This window comes from Nyctereutes procyonoides, unplaced genomic scaffold (genome assembly GCF_905146905.1).
Source record: "Nyctereutes procyonoides isolate TBG_1078 unplaced genomic scaffold, NYPRO_anot_genome, whole genome shotgun sequence".
Classification (NCBI taxonomy): Eukaryota; Metazoa; Chordata; class Mammalia; order Carnivora; family Canidae; genus Nyctereutes; species Nyctereutes procyonoides.
In genome coordinates this window covers 18,910,641-18,925,738 of record NW_026575121.1, presented here as the reverse complement: position 1 = coordinate 18,925,738, position 15,098 = coordinate 18,910,641, and the positions used below count along the sequence as shown (strand labels likewise).

General features: G+C 34.2%; 1 pseudogene; it reads right to left on the bottom strand.

Moving 5' to 3' along the window:
* Positions 1–11,965: 11,965 nt before the first annotated feature.
* On the bottom strand, positions 11,966–12,058 carry LOC129516720 (U6 spliceosomal RNA; annotated as a pseudogene).
* Positions 12,059–15,098: the final 3,040 nt, after the last annotated feature.

Sequence of the window (15,098 nt, the reverse complement as noted above, 5' to 3'; positions counted from 1 at the left end):
TGCATCAAAATATAAAGAATATTTTATAAAGCTATTTTTAATTTTTTTAATTTTTATTTATGATAGTCTCACACACACACAGAGAGAGAGAGAGAGAGAGAGAGAGAGAGAGAGAGGCAGAGACACAGGCAGAGGGAGAAGCAGGCTCCATGCACCGGGAGCCCGACGTGGGATTCGATCCCGGGTCTCCAGAATCGCGCCCTGGGCCAAAGGCAGGCGCTAAACCGCTGCGCCACCCAGGGACCCCCTAAAGAATATTTTATAAAAGCAGCATATGGATAGCTTAAAACAGATGCTTTTGGACTATTTTATAGACCATATAAGAAATTTTCCTATCTCTTACTCTGATTCAAATTTGCACAGGTTCACAGGGCTCTTCAATATAAAACATACTATTTGTATATACATATGATAGAAGGAAACCACTGAAAATGTGAAGTAATAAGATATTCTATCCCTGTACATATACAACAAATAAAATATTTACTAATAGAAATGCAATTTTTAATTCTTCAAATAACTATAGAGAGCTTTTAAGACTCATTTTGGTCAGCATAGTAATTACTTCCTGAATTAAACTTTTAAGGTAATGGATTTTTAAAATTCTCTTTTCTCAAACAATTCAAGCCAAAACTTCCTGAAACTTTTTGCAAAATCCTAAAAATATTACTGATGCTAAGGTATTCATACAGTTTCATATGTAAAGTCTCTATAAATGATGGCATCAGATGTTATGCATCTCTAATAGATAATTTCCATTACATTTTAGTAATCTACACAACACCACAGGAGATGGTAATAGACATGGAAGCCAAACTTAATGTTAATGAACTTTCTATATTTATTAGACACTTTGGGTAGAGTTTTTGCGTGGTGTGCAAGGGAGTGGAAGCACAACTCTAATTGGCCTTAATTGGAGATGCATAATTAATTCTCTTCATACTGTGCTAAAAAATCCCAAAGTCTGTTGTTTCAATTGGCCTCTAAATTTGAAGATATAAAAACTGTGGTACAGTAATAACGTTTATTAAAATAAGCATTGAGATATAAAACAGTTTTTATAAAATAATCATGGATCTTTGATATGTGAATTACTCTTCCTTTCATATAAGACTAACAAATCAATATTTAAAGGTACATTTTGGAAGAATGATAGCATGAATTCTCCTTATACAAACTAGCATTTTAAAAAGGCACTTATAAGAGTATAGTATAGTGGAACTAGTAAATAAAGTAAAATTAAGGATTGACATTAAACTCTTTAAAAAAAGTATTAAACCTATATTAGGAAAAGTTTTGAAGCAATATACATTACTTCAGGATTAAATGCCTATCCTAACTAATTCATAAATAACAATTTGAATCTTCTATTTTATTATTCCCCATAAATATTAAATCATGAAAATGTTTATTACTTTCATAATGATATGATATGGGAGCATTTATATATAGAAAAGAAAGCATGATTATGGGGAAAAAAACAAAGCATGATGTTACAACTATGAAACCATTTTAATTTTATTTCAAATCCATTTAAATGCATTTTTAAATCAATAAGGAACTGACTATAATCAGATCACATTATGCTGTAATTGACTTGTTGTGTTTAATGTGACAAGAAATTGTTAAGAGGCATGTCTTGTCTTGTATATTATTAATTAGAAAGATCAATTTTTGGATGATCTTATCAATGCTTAAAGATAAGCTGATGATGCAATGAAGAACTGTGGGTACTGCTCTTTTTTTCCTTTGACATTAGTAATTAAGATCTTTGTCTTTACATTAAAACAATTGTATATATTTACCTTTAAAATAACCAAATTCTTCTGTACTTTGCCATTAGTTGTTCTTGAAGTTTAAAAATAATTGAATTGCTGAAGGCAAAAATGCAGTTTCCTCTTGTGCAGGATGCTTCTATCAATAGAGAGGAACATTTTTGCTGATTCATTGAAAGATGTTTTAAAGTTTTAATTATTCTCGATTTCTCACATATGGAAGAATGGCTTTCTTTTTTTGCCCAAAATTTCTAAATAATTGCTTTAACATTGTTTAACCCGACAAAAGGAACTACTGATAATTATAAAAGTTTAGAGAAAATATATCCACCATTCTAATTTTTCTATGTGAAAATGGTTCACCCATTGGTGCAGCCACTCTGGAAAACTGTGTGGAGGTTCCTCTTTGAGAGTTAAAAATAGATCTGCCCTACGACTCAGCAATTGCACTGCTGGGGATTTACCCCAAAGATACAGATGCAGTGAAACACCGGGACACCTGCACCCCAATGTTTATAGCAGCAGTGTCCACAATAGCCAAACTGTGGAAGGAGCCTTGGTGTCCATTGAAAAATGAATGGATAAGGAAGATGTGGTCTATGTATACAATGGAATATTACTCAGCCATTAGAAATGACAAATACCCACCATTTGCTTCGACATGGATGGAACTGGAGGGTATTATGCTGAGTGAAATAAGTCAATCGGAGAAGGACAAACATTATATGGTCTCATTCATTTGGGGAGTATAAAAAATAGTGAAAGGGAATAAAGGGAAAAGAAGAAAAAATGAGTGGGAAATATCAGAAAGGGAGACAGAAAATGAGAGACTCCTAACTCTGGGAAACAAACAGAGGGTGGTGGAAAGGGAGGTGGGCGGGGGGTGGCGGTGACTGGGTGATGGGCACTGAGGGGGCCACTTGATGGGATGAGCATTGGGTGTTATGCTGTATGTTGGCAAATTGAACTCCAATTAAAAAAAAAAAGAATCATAGAAAGAAAGAAAAAGAAAATGGTTCACCCATAAGCTTAAGATGAAACACAATTAGAGATTAAATTCAGAGAGACAAAGTATACCTTCGTAAATCCACAGGTGATATGAAATAGTTTCAGTATTAAAAAATGAGAAGACTCATGTTTAATATTGGAAAGGAGTAGGGTAAAAACCTGAGGGAGTGAAATTTGTTCAATATAAGGGAGAATGCCAAGTTTTATTCACCCCTTATACATGAAGTATATTATAATGCTGCCTCTTACAAGGTGCTCACTAAATATTTCCTGAATGAATGGATGGATGAGTAATGGTTAACACAGCTAAATCAAGTCAGTCACTTTCAGAACTAGATATTTCTTTACTTGAATTTATTTACGAAACAATCAGTTTTTTGCTAACAGTTTTTTTGTTGTTAATATTATAATTATTTTCTAAATGCTTTAAGGAAATTCAGTGCAGCTTGAGCAGTAAGTGCCAAGCAAATGGCACCTTTCCTATTTTCACAAAAGATTTCAGAGTAATCTGGTTTTAAATCATGTCCAGCTACAATAATAAATAATATTTGACCTTTCTTGGCCAGGAAAAAGCAACCGAACTCTTGAGCTAATGGATGAAATGGAGGTTCATACAAAATCAAAAGAAACTTCTTTAAAATAATGATTTCAACTATAGTAGCCTGTAGTAGATACTCACATTTTGACCAGTACAAACACACAAATATAAAGATCTATTTGCCCTGAGTACATGAAAAAAAAAAGTGAAATCTATACTAGATATTATAGGCAAAATTAGGACATTTATACGTAATCAGGTCTGATTCCTTCATCTATATTGTTTAATCTTATTTTACTAACCCTCACGCCCAAGATCTTTTTTGATCTATTATAATTCTCAGATCATTCTCTAAGTGCTTTTTACATTAATAATCTTAAAGTGAACTTTCCTCTAAAATATTTCTTAACTGATGTGAATAATTAAATATTTATCTACTACATATATATGAAAATAAAAACATAGAATCCAACAGTGGTAGAATCACTAGGTAGTCATTGAAAGTTTCATCATCAGAGAATAAAACAAATTCTTTAAGTTTTTGCACTGAGTCAAAAATCTTCTATTGAAATGATGCTTTAATTCAATTTCCTCCTTCTCTCTCTCTCTCTCTCTCTCTCTCTCTCTCTCCATATATATATATATATATATATATATATATATATTATTGGAGGGATATATATATATATATATATATATATATATATATATATATAGTTTTATTGGATGACTAGACTTCACGTCTTTCTAACCCAAGTAAATATCCCCAAATATTCAAGTTTCCAATAATGAGATCAAATAATACATGAGTATGTCACTTCACAGTTCTTTTCCTGGGCACAGTATTTGTGCTGTGCAATTCTCCTATGATACTTATTTTCATTATTTAGTTACCATTCCAGACTGAATTAAGCCGCAGTTTGAGCTTTCAGTTTATGCGATGATGATGACACTATTCTGCAAATAATGGTCCCTCGTCTCTTTTTTTAGTTGTCTATTACTGATAGAGTATGAATAACAAGATCATAAACATTCCTAATTAAGCCATAAGACATGACAGGTTGTGAATTGTGTTGTAATATTTCACACGTAGTGTGTTGCTAAGCATGAGGCTGAAGGCTCTGAGCCATCAATGCACCTAAGCGCGAATTAACACTGTGCAACTTGTGCCCTGGAGTATCTGACTTTGATTATGAAATAGTGAATTTGTTTGGTAATTAAAGAAATAACTCTGTTTTGTGTTTTGTCCTAATTTAATTTTACGCATGCAGATTGGACAATATCAATTTGTTTGGAAAAAGATCTTTCAAATAATTTAACATAAAATATGGAATATAATATTCTGAAACCAAAGAGAAACACTATTGAAATTTCTTGAATACACTATAGCAAGCTTCTCATTTGTTATTTCAATGTATTTACTTTTGACAATGATTGACACAATTTTGTGAAAATGGTTTTAAAGCCTTTGTGGGTTAGTAACTCTTACCTGATGCTCATTATAATGAAATACAGTTTGAATGGTTCTGTCCCACTCAACTATTACCTTAATGCCTTAAGTGTAAGACGAGTAAAAAAAAGAGTTATGTTTGAAAGGAAACACCATAGAGGCAGGTGACTTCTCAAATATAACATAGCTGACATTTAGAAAATAATATAGCAGTATACTTTGTGCTACTCAGATAGTACCCCTTATTATACATGTACTTTGAAATAAAATCACTGAAGATAAATAACTTAGAACATAGAGCAAAACACTTTATTTTTTTAAGTTACCAGGTATTATATAAATATATAACCTACAAAATTGATAATGTGGTAACTACAAAAATGATGTCAGTCCACCTAAATAAATCAATTTAAATGGAAGTATATTATTTTGATAAAACAAATGTTTATTTGAATGCTGTTATTTAATATCATCTTGCTTTTCCTAACAGTCCTATGTTCACAGTAGAATCATAAAAGGTACACCATAAACTATGCTAGATTTCAAAGAATTGATATTAAAAATATACCATTATTTTTAACAATATAGGTTTTAGTGTTAGATAAAACTCAGCTTTCATGTTACTAATCAGAATCCTTTACTTTAGCACGAAGAATTCCCTTTAGGGGCAGCCCGGGTGGCTCAGCGGTTTAGCGCCTTTAGCGCCCCAGTTCCCTGGGGACTTGGGATCGAGTCCCGCGTCGGGCACCCTGCATGGAGCCTGCTTCTCCCTCTGCATGTGTCTCTGCCTCTCTGTCTCTCTCTGTGTCTCTCATGAATAAATGAATAAAATCCTAAAAAAAAAAAAAAAAAAAAGAATTACCTTTAGCATTTCTTGTGAGGCAGATCTAGGGGTGATGAACTTCCTCAGCTTTTGTTTGGGAAAGTTTTATGTCCAGTATTGCTGAAGGACAGGTTTACTGGGTAAAGTGTTCTTATTTGATGTTTTCTTTCAATGCTCTGAATATATCATTCCATTCTTTCCTGGACTGCAAGGCTGCTAATGAGAAATCTGCTGATTGCCTTCATGGGTTTTCTTGTATTTATTTCTTACCTCTTTTTGTTTTCAAAATCCTTTGTCTCTGATTTTTGAGTTTTATTATAATGTGTTTTTATGTATTCATTTTGAGTTTGAATTTTCATGAAGATCTATAAGCTTCATGCACCTGCACTTTCTCTCTCTGGCTTCAGTTAATTTGGAGTCATTATTTCTTTAAATAGGCCCTCTGTCTCTTTTTCTCCTATTGGCATTCTCATAATGCAAAAATTGTTTGGTTGATGATACTCCCATTATCCACATAGGATTTACCTATGGGGATTACCTAGAGGTAATTATTGTGTTCATTTGGTGGTATGTTGTGTTTCCTTGATTATAGATAACACATTTGATGAAGCAGTTACCTCTTCTAGACTTTACATACTGTTTTGGCGGGGAAAGATCTTCACCTGTGGTTGAGTTGAGAGCCCCAGCTGGGTAGAGGTAGCAGTTCCAGCTGCAGCAAAGGCCCAGGGGTGTAGTCGTCATGCAGCTCCATCAGCTACAGTCAGCCTTAGTGAAGAGGACAGGGATTCTCAGTGGCCAAGGCTCTGGGTTTCAGTAATGGTGGCGAAGGTAGGGTCTTGTATGTCAAAAGCTGATCAAGGACCTCTTGGTTTCTTTTTTCCCACAGAGATGTCATGGCTGAGAGAATACTTCATGGCAACAGGTCTGGCCTGTAGGCACACTAGCAATGGTAGAAGCACCATGTCTGATAAGTGATGCCTTTGGAGCAGCCAGAGCCCTGGCAACTGGAGCACAGGTGCTCACAGAATGAAAGTAACTTCAGGGTCCAGGACACTATCTACCTCTCCCAATCTCTCCCCCACTCCAAGTGGTTCCTGTGCCTGAGCAGCTGTAGACAAAAGAGTCTAAAGTTCTGGTCCATGTGATAGAGCCATGGTTCTGAGGTGTGAGGGTGTTTGCATGGCTGGGAGAGAGGCTGGCTGCCGTTGTCCTGGAGAGTGCAACAGCACTCCTTCTGAGGGGTGTACGGCAGCTTTCTCTCTCCATGTGTATGGGGCAGCATGGTTGTTGGTTACTTACCTCAGTGGCAAAAACTGCTGGTGTCTTCTGTGGGGCAGGCTGCAGGGGTCCACAATAAACACTATGGGTCCTCCACTATGAAAGATGTTGGGAGTCTGGCTTATTTTTGTCCATAGACTGAGACAGAATATATGGCCTATATACATACACGAGTGAGAGTACGTGTAGTAGAGCAATGATTCAAGGAATAGAAAGGATAGTTTTAGTTGAGTAGCAGAATCAATGGAATTACTCATTCATTAAATGTGTCAAATATTTTAAAAATAAGCTAAATTTTGAGAATAGCTTTTTCCTTTGTTTATTGTGGGGCCATTACCAAAAATAATGCTCACAAGGTACACTTAACTTGTGGAGGTGTGTGAATAATTTTACTATTGATTTTGACCTGACATAACTCAGGTGAAGCTATCAAGCAGGCAGGCAGAATATGAAGCATTTGCAATTGTTACTATTTCCATCTTATAGAGAATATAGAATGCTGAGTATGAATAGCCTGTATTCTATGCCTGAAGTCACATGACCAGTAAGTCATGTAAGAAACCAGGAGGTAAGCCAGAATCTCTGCTCTTATACCCTACCATATCCTGCTCTAAAACTTCAATTTGCCCCATCAGAAAGACCATCGAGAGGGATAACTTTTATTCTGTTGTCTAAGACACAAAGTTGAGGATCACCCTTGGTTTAGCTTGAGAGTATCCAAAATATAAGCATTTTAACTCTTTAGTAATTCTAGTAGTATTTCTACCCTTCTGGTTATAGTAAGAGAACATGATACATTAGTCTTTCTCCTTTTTAAAAATATTTTATTTATTAATTCAGGATAGAGACACAGAGAAGCAGAAACACAGGCAGAGAGGAAGCAGGCTCCCCCGATTTGGGACTTGATCCTGGGACTCCAGGATAACTTCCTGAGCCAAAGGCAGACACTCAACCACGGAGTCACCCAGATGTCCCACATTAGTCTTCCCAACTCACCAGCCACCTGGCTAGATCCCCTTATTGCAGTGTCACTCACGGACTAATTTTAGTCCAGAAATTGTTATGTGTCTACACTAGATAATTACTTATATTGAAGGTATTAAATTTGAAATTTTATAGTAATTTGATAGTTTTCCTATATCCATTGACTATAATGATAAAAATTAAGGGCTTTATACTTTATGTATCACTTTAATTTCACTTTTCCAGTAACTTTATTTCTACTTTATTTTATAAAAGTATTGATCAATGGCAAACTGAAGGAAAAACACTGATTCCTTATTATCAATAGTCTCAGAAGTACTCACCTTGTACTCAATAATTCTTATACTCTAATCTGAGACTTAGTTATTTACAAAAAGAATCCTGATAATCCATTATGTCCATGATCTTGTCTCTTCCTATTTTTATATTATGGCATTTTTATATAATGGCACTTTATATTATGACATCTTTAGGAATTAGAGTGGCATAACTCATAGCTCTAACACCAAACTGCTCGTAATTTCCAGTATAAACCTATACATTTCTTACTTATGCTAGCTCTGTTATTTTAATGTCCTTTCTCCAAAATGCCTACCCCTACACTAATGCAGTTGGTTTACTTTCTCCAACTCAATATGTGAGCAGAGATGCTTGCTTTTATAATTCTATCATGACTCCACTTAGTATAAGTTGTGTTTCCTATTTCCTTCCAAATGCCTTTGTTTAATTCTAAGATTGACTTAATCCAGTATGTTATATTTGCTCTTTTTTTCTTCTCAAATAAAACATTTATTTTCCAATAAGACATGAGGGAAAAGATTGAATCTTACTTATGTTAATGTGTCCAGTGCCTAATATAAGTATATTGAATATAAGGTTTGAAAGTAAAAAGAACTTAATAGGAGGAGGGTAAGATGGGAATAGAATATTATTAGAAGTTAAGCTGTAAAATGGGGGTTGTAGAATACATGGGAATTCAAGTTAATATTAGTGCACAATAAGCCACTTCAAATTTAATGGATTAAACTTAAATCATCATTTTTTAAAGATTCCGTGGATCAGAAATATGGGCAGGGTTTGACATGAAAGCAATTTATTTAAGATAAATACAGAAGCCTAAGGTTTTGCTTCTTATTTCATTATATGAAGTTACTCGTTTGTATCCCATTGGTGGTTGAGTTCATTTGAATGGTGTAAAATGGGTTTGGTCACCTGTTTCATGCATAAGCAGAAATGTCTGAAAGGCTGAAAATATTACACCGGAAATATTAAACCCAGCGGTAGTTTCAGGGTAGTTGGACTTCTTACATGTCAACTAGCTTTGCTCAGACTGATGTTCCAACAGAACAAAGTTAAAACTGATAGCCTCCTTTGACCTAGCCTTAGAAGATATACAGCTTTCTTCCCACATACTCTGTTGGTCAAAGCAGTTATAAGCTTGTCTAGATTGAAGGAGAGGAAGATTAAATTCTGTCTCCTGATGGGAAAATGACAGGTTCATAATGAAAAAGAACATTGGGTTGGGAAATGTTGGTATCTCTTGAAAATGCAAACTGTTAACCTAGAAATAGGTGAGATTACAAAAATAAACTAGGAAAAACAGAAGACTGAGGTCTTAATTTTGAAAATGCATTCATTTATCAAATGGCAAGAATAGGGGAACCCATGAGTCAGACATAAAAAAAAAGTGAGTAAGTTAGGAAGAAAATTAGAAAATTCAATGAAATGGAAAATGAGAAAGTCCACTAAGAGTAAGCAATTATGCAGAGGTATCTAGGAGAAGAAAACTATCATGATCAGTTAATTAAGGGGATCAGCATCTGATAATAGCCTCATGGTAGGTATGGTAATAGATTCTTGAAAGAGAAAATCTCAATTTTGTTGACATTAAGAATTCCTCCCCAAATGCCAGATTCTAATTTTAATTACTCCTGTTACTAGATGGATGATATTGGGCAAAATACTTAAATGTTTATGCAGTGTGCTCTCATCTCATTGGCTTGTTGTGAAGATTAACATAAGTTATACATGGTTAGAACAATGCCTGGAAAATCTTAAGCATATACATATATACTTAATATATTTACATATATATGTGTATATATACCTCTCTCTATATATATAGTGCTTGTTTTATTTATTTATTTATTTATTTATTTATTTATTTATTTATTCATTCGTTTATTTATTTATTCATTCATTTTTCCATTCATTCATTCATTCATTCATTCATTCATTCATAAGAGACACACACACACAGAGAGAGAGGCAGAGACACAGGCAGAGGGAGAAGCAGGCTCTCCACAAGGAACCCCATGCGGGACTCTATCCAGGAACCTGGGATCAGGACCTGAGCCAAAGGCAGAGGCTTAACAGTTGAGCCACCCAGGCATCCCCGAGAAGGACTTTCTATTCTCTTACTTCAATAGTCTATCAAGGAATCCTCTGATCCTGCCTCTCAAACTGAATCAAGTGTATATCACAATATATATAATACAGTCTATTGGAAAAAATGGTTGATTTTTCTATGATACAGAAGTAAAGGGAATAATTAAAGACTTTTTTCTGGTGCTTATTCATAGTGCAAAGAGCATGTCACCTCTATTAATCCATCAAATACTTTTTGGACATTTGCTGTTTTTTGGCATCAACTATACCTTGTTACCTAACATATGAGTAAATTATGCTTTACCCAAACATACCCTCTTTTCTATCCTAGATACAACTATGTTCTGCACTATTTCAATAAAGTTATTGTTTATTTGCTAAAACAAATATTAGTAGATAATTTGGCACAATCACTCAAGTTGTACTTTCGATTAATATAATCTTGCATGAACACTTCCACCTAAGAGGACAAGTGGAAATGACCAGATAAAATTTAGGAAAGCACCATTCCACAAAAGGCAGCAATTTTTTTCTGGGCACATCTCATACGTTGTGATTTAATTTAACTGCCACTCAACAGTATAACTGTAAAAATAAAATAGAAAATAGAAAATAGTGAACATGACAAAAACATTGGAGATTTTGACTAAAGTGAAAGTCATACAATAAGGTGCATCAGCATCACCTGGAAAACTGTTAAAAATGCAAATTCTCAGTCTCCACCTTGGGGGGTCCAGCAATCTGTGTTTTAACTAAAAAGTGCTTCAGGTGATACTGATTAAATGTAGTAAGGGAAGTTTTGACTCAAATATAGAACCACTTACAGACCTTTTAACAACATATTATAAATTTATTGTGCATGAAATTTATACTTCTTTGAATTAGGTGTGTAAAGAAATACCTATCTGTACATTCTCTTTAATAAAAATGATAGGACCTAGTTTTCAAAGATGGCAGGATAATCACTATTGTCCAATAGAAAAAGACAAACTTGATATCATTCTATTTGGAACCGGGTTACTTTTGTCATAATCCTTTTTAGTCAAGGCTCTCAGATTTCTCTCCCTTCATCTGTATATTTTATTTCTCCCTGGAGTTTGTGGGTTTACACATGTTCTTTAATTCAAGGAGGAAAGAAGTGAGAAGCCTCATAACTATTTTCTGTCTATACCGACACTGACTGTGTGTGTGTGTACATCAATCATTATTGATACTTTGGACCTGGAGAGCCAGCTCCACATACTCTGTCTTTGCCTTATCCCTCTTCCAGAATACGAAGGGGACTCTCTTTAATCTAACCCACATTTTTATCCTTCAGAGGAGATGGGAAGACTTAGAGAAGCCTCCTTTCCTGAACTCTGGTGTGCTGGACTCTGCAGGCTGCCCTAGGGGGTGAGATCTGCCTGGGCAACTCTATCTCCATTGATACTCTTCCTCTCTGATAATGTGCTTAATGCAGTGCTATTCCTGGTAGTATGCAACTCTAGCCTCTCAAGCTGATGGTTTTTTGTTTGTTTTTATTGCTTCCCTTTTAGTTATAACCTAGAGATTTAGCCCAGGGATTGAGCTCTTGGGTCCCTTCCCAAGAATCTCTCTCACATAGAATCTTTGGAGCATCCTCCTGCTAGCTCTCAGACTAGGGAAAGGATTAACTCCAAAATCAGTTTGAGTAGTTCCCCTGTCCTTCGTCTACAGCATACCTTCTATGCATCTGACTCTTCACAAATTAAAAATTGCATGCCATCCTTATGCAGGGGCCATGCTAATATTCTCTGAATCTTTCCAATTTTAGTATATATGCTACCAAAGTGAACCCCCCACCTGATCTTCCAAGTTGCAAAATTTAACTGGTGTACCTGAGCTTTTGGAATTGCCTTCATTGTACCCTAACTCTATCTTTAATGTTTTTTACTCTCAACAGTCTCAGCTTTTTTTTTTTAAGATTTGATTCATTCATTTTCATTTTGAGAGAGAGAGGGAGGGAGAGAGAGAGAGAGAGAGAGAGAGAGAGAGAGAGAGAGAACGCACAGGAGCAGTGAGGCAGGGGCAGAGGGAGAAAGAGAAGCAGACTTCCCACCAAGCAGGGAGCCCAACTCAGGGCTTGATCCTAGGACACTGAGATCATGACCTGAACCAAAGACAGATGCTTAACCGACTGAGCCACCCAGGTGCTCCTCAGCTATTTTTGATATAAAATGCAGGTTTTCAAATAAGTACATATATTAAATGGTTGGATTATACGATATTAAACGTTGCCTTTAAAACGCTTTTCTCTACACTGGATTTCAGGAATAATCTATAAAGAGAGTCCACAGACCTTTTAATTCTAAGAGTATTCATCCAATCTTTGAGACAATGCATGCCATGGACTTGCTAGCATCAAGGACCGTTGGGAAGAAAATGCCTAAAAACTGTTTTTAGAATCTAAATTTGGTTGCAAAAGCAACTCTGAGTTAAAGAGCAGAGAATAAGCAGCAATAAAATTTATTCATTTAATTATTTAGCACAACACATATTGATTTGAGGAGACCATCTTTAGATACTTGTTTGGAAACCAGAACAACTGAAGAAAATTAACACTGAACAGAAAGTAAAACAAATAAGAATCCTTGCCCACATGTAGCTTTCAACTTAACAATACCTGAATTTAAAAATGTTGCCTCTTCATGTCATTGGCAGTCATTACTGTTAACTTCTAAAGGTCTATGCCACTTGGAAACATGTTTTTGAGCACACTTAAATGAGGGAGATTTGTTTCAAAGTCATTGCTTTATTAGTTTTCTCTGTGTAGAAATACCTATTTCAAATAGAAAACTAGGCCTTGATTAGTTTTAACTCTTTGATTAGATTGTACAAATATGCTATGATACAATTTGTGAATGTAATTTATACAGATCTTTTGATTTATAATAGGACTACATGTGGTCCAGTATATGAAAATCTATTAATAACATTATGGGAGAAGCTCTGATAATTTAGAGCTAACTTTCATGTTTTTTAATCATGAATACAATATTGTCATAAGAAAAAAACCTACTTATTGAATTATGTCACCTTCATTGCTATGAGAGTGCATATGCCTAAGAAAAAAATGGAGAAAATATAAATTGTATGGCTCTTTACTTTGTATCATACAAAATATAAATTATATATTAAATTATCAAATGTCATATATTTTTAAATTTTTGAATCATAGTGAATACCAATAAAGATTAAATACCAGTAGTAAAAATATTCTTATCTAAACAGCCTTGAGGCATATCTTTCAATTTTACAAATATATGTTTTCCTATCTAAATACTCTCATGCATTTATTTCTATAAACAATAAGCTATTTTCTAGTAAGCTTCATTATTTACCTTGAAAACAGCTTATATTCCATTCAATTTACGAAAAAAACTGGAATTTACCTCATTGCAAAGTTTAAAATATTTGTTTTAATGCTAAGCATTTACTATATTTTAAAACCTAATTTTAAAAGTGGGTATTGAGAGGAGGAATAACACATAAATTGTATATTTTGCTAATGGTGCAAACCAGTCTGAATGAACAGACAGGATGGAAATAGAAAAGTCGATGGAGTAATCAATAAACTCAAAGAAGGATGAAATAGAGGATACACAAGTCCCATGATTAATAAGCAGACAACAGCTGATAGCAGCATTCCCCTACAAAATACAATCTATTTCTCTAATATTTGATGAAGGAATTAATCTGGAATCTGAACATAAATTCATTCTCAATCTAATAGGAACATTATTGGAAAAATGGAATTAAATATATAATCATATTTAAAAATTGTGTCCAGGTGCAGGAAATTATTTGACTTCATTATTTTTATCTTTATTATTTAAAAATATATGCTATTTTATTCATAAATACTTCAAGTAATTTGGCACTTTTAAATCTCTACTCCTTGTGCTCAATTAAACTTTAAAATAAAGACTGTTAAATATTCTTTCCTTCTATATGGCACCACTGTGATTTTCCCTCTTTTAACTTTATTGTTATAGATTTTTGAATTTAACAAAGAACATAAATGATTTCAAGCATAAAGCCAAAAAATGTGGGAGACAATTTCTAATGAGTTTAATGTTTTGATTAAACCCTAGATATGTATTAAATCTATTCTCAAGATGACCAGCATCATATAATTAAACACCACTTTGCCCCATAAAATATATTTGAGTTGAGATCATGTATCTTTCCAAATTTAAATGCAAAATAGAGAAAATTACAAGAGTTAAGTCATAAAATCTAATTATACCTAAATCACATGGCTCTATTTATACATACATTTATGTATTCTCTGCCCACTTAACTCTTCTTGCTCTTTCTCCCATAGGTTTATTCCTTTAAAAAAGAATCAGAAAGGATTGATGATTAAATAATATTTAATACTTCAAATAAACAGGTTTCATCTGAGTGCCAGTCCTGGAAAGACTTAGCAATGAGGGAAATTCCTATTCCACACATTTATTCTTTTCTCTTTCTGTAATATAACACCCTAGGAAATGTTTCAAGCCTCTTTTCTTCTTTGCCTCTTTTCCTAATCAAAATATATTTAGAGGAAATTATATTTTTATCAGTTCTTTACACATAAATTTACAGTGTGCCAAGGTTACATATAATAGCCTGTCACTCTGCTCAAAAAGATAAAAATCTAGTCAGGAGTGCACAGGTGGGTAAGACCTTTCTGTGTAGAAGTTTCTTTATATCAGCAACAACTTACTCCCACAGTGCACAATTTCCCTGCTAAAATGGCAGTCTACTAGAATAAAATCAGTGAGATATAATCAAAGTGTCTATTATTGTACTGGACTATGTTTTTGTCTCTCTAGCATTTGCCCCTTC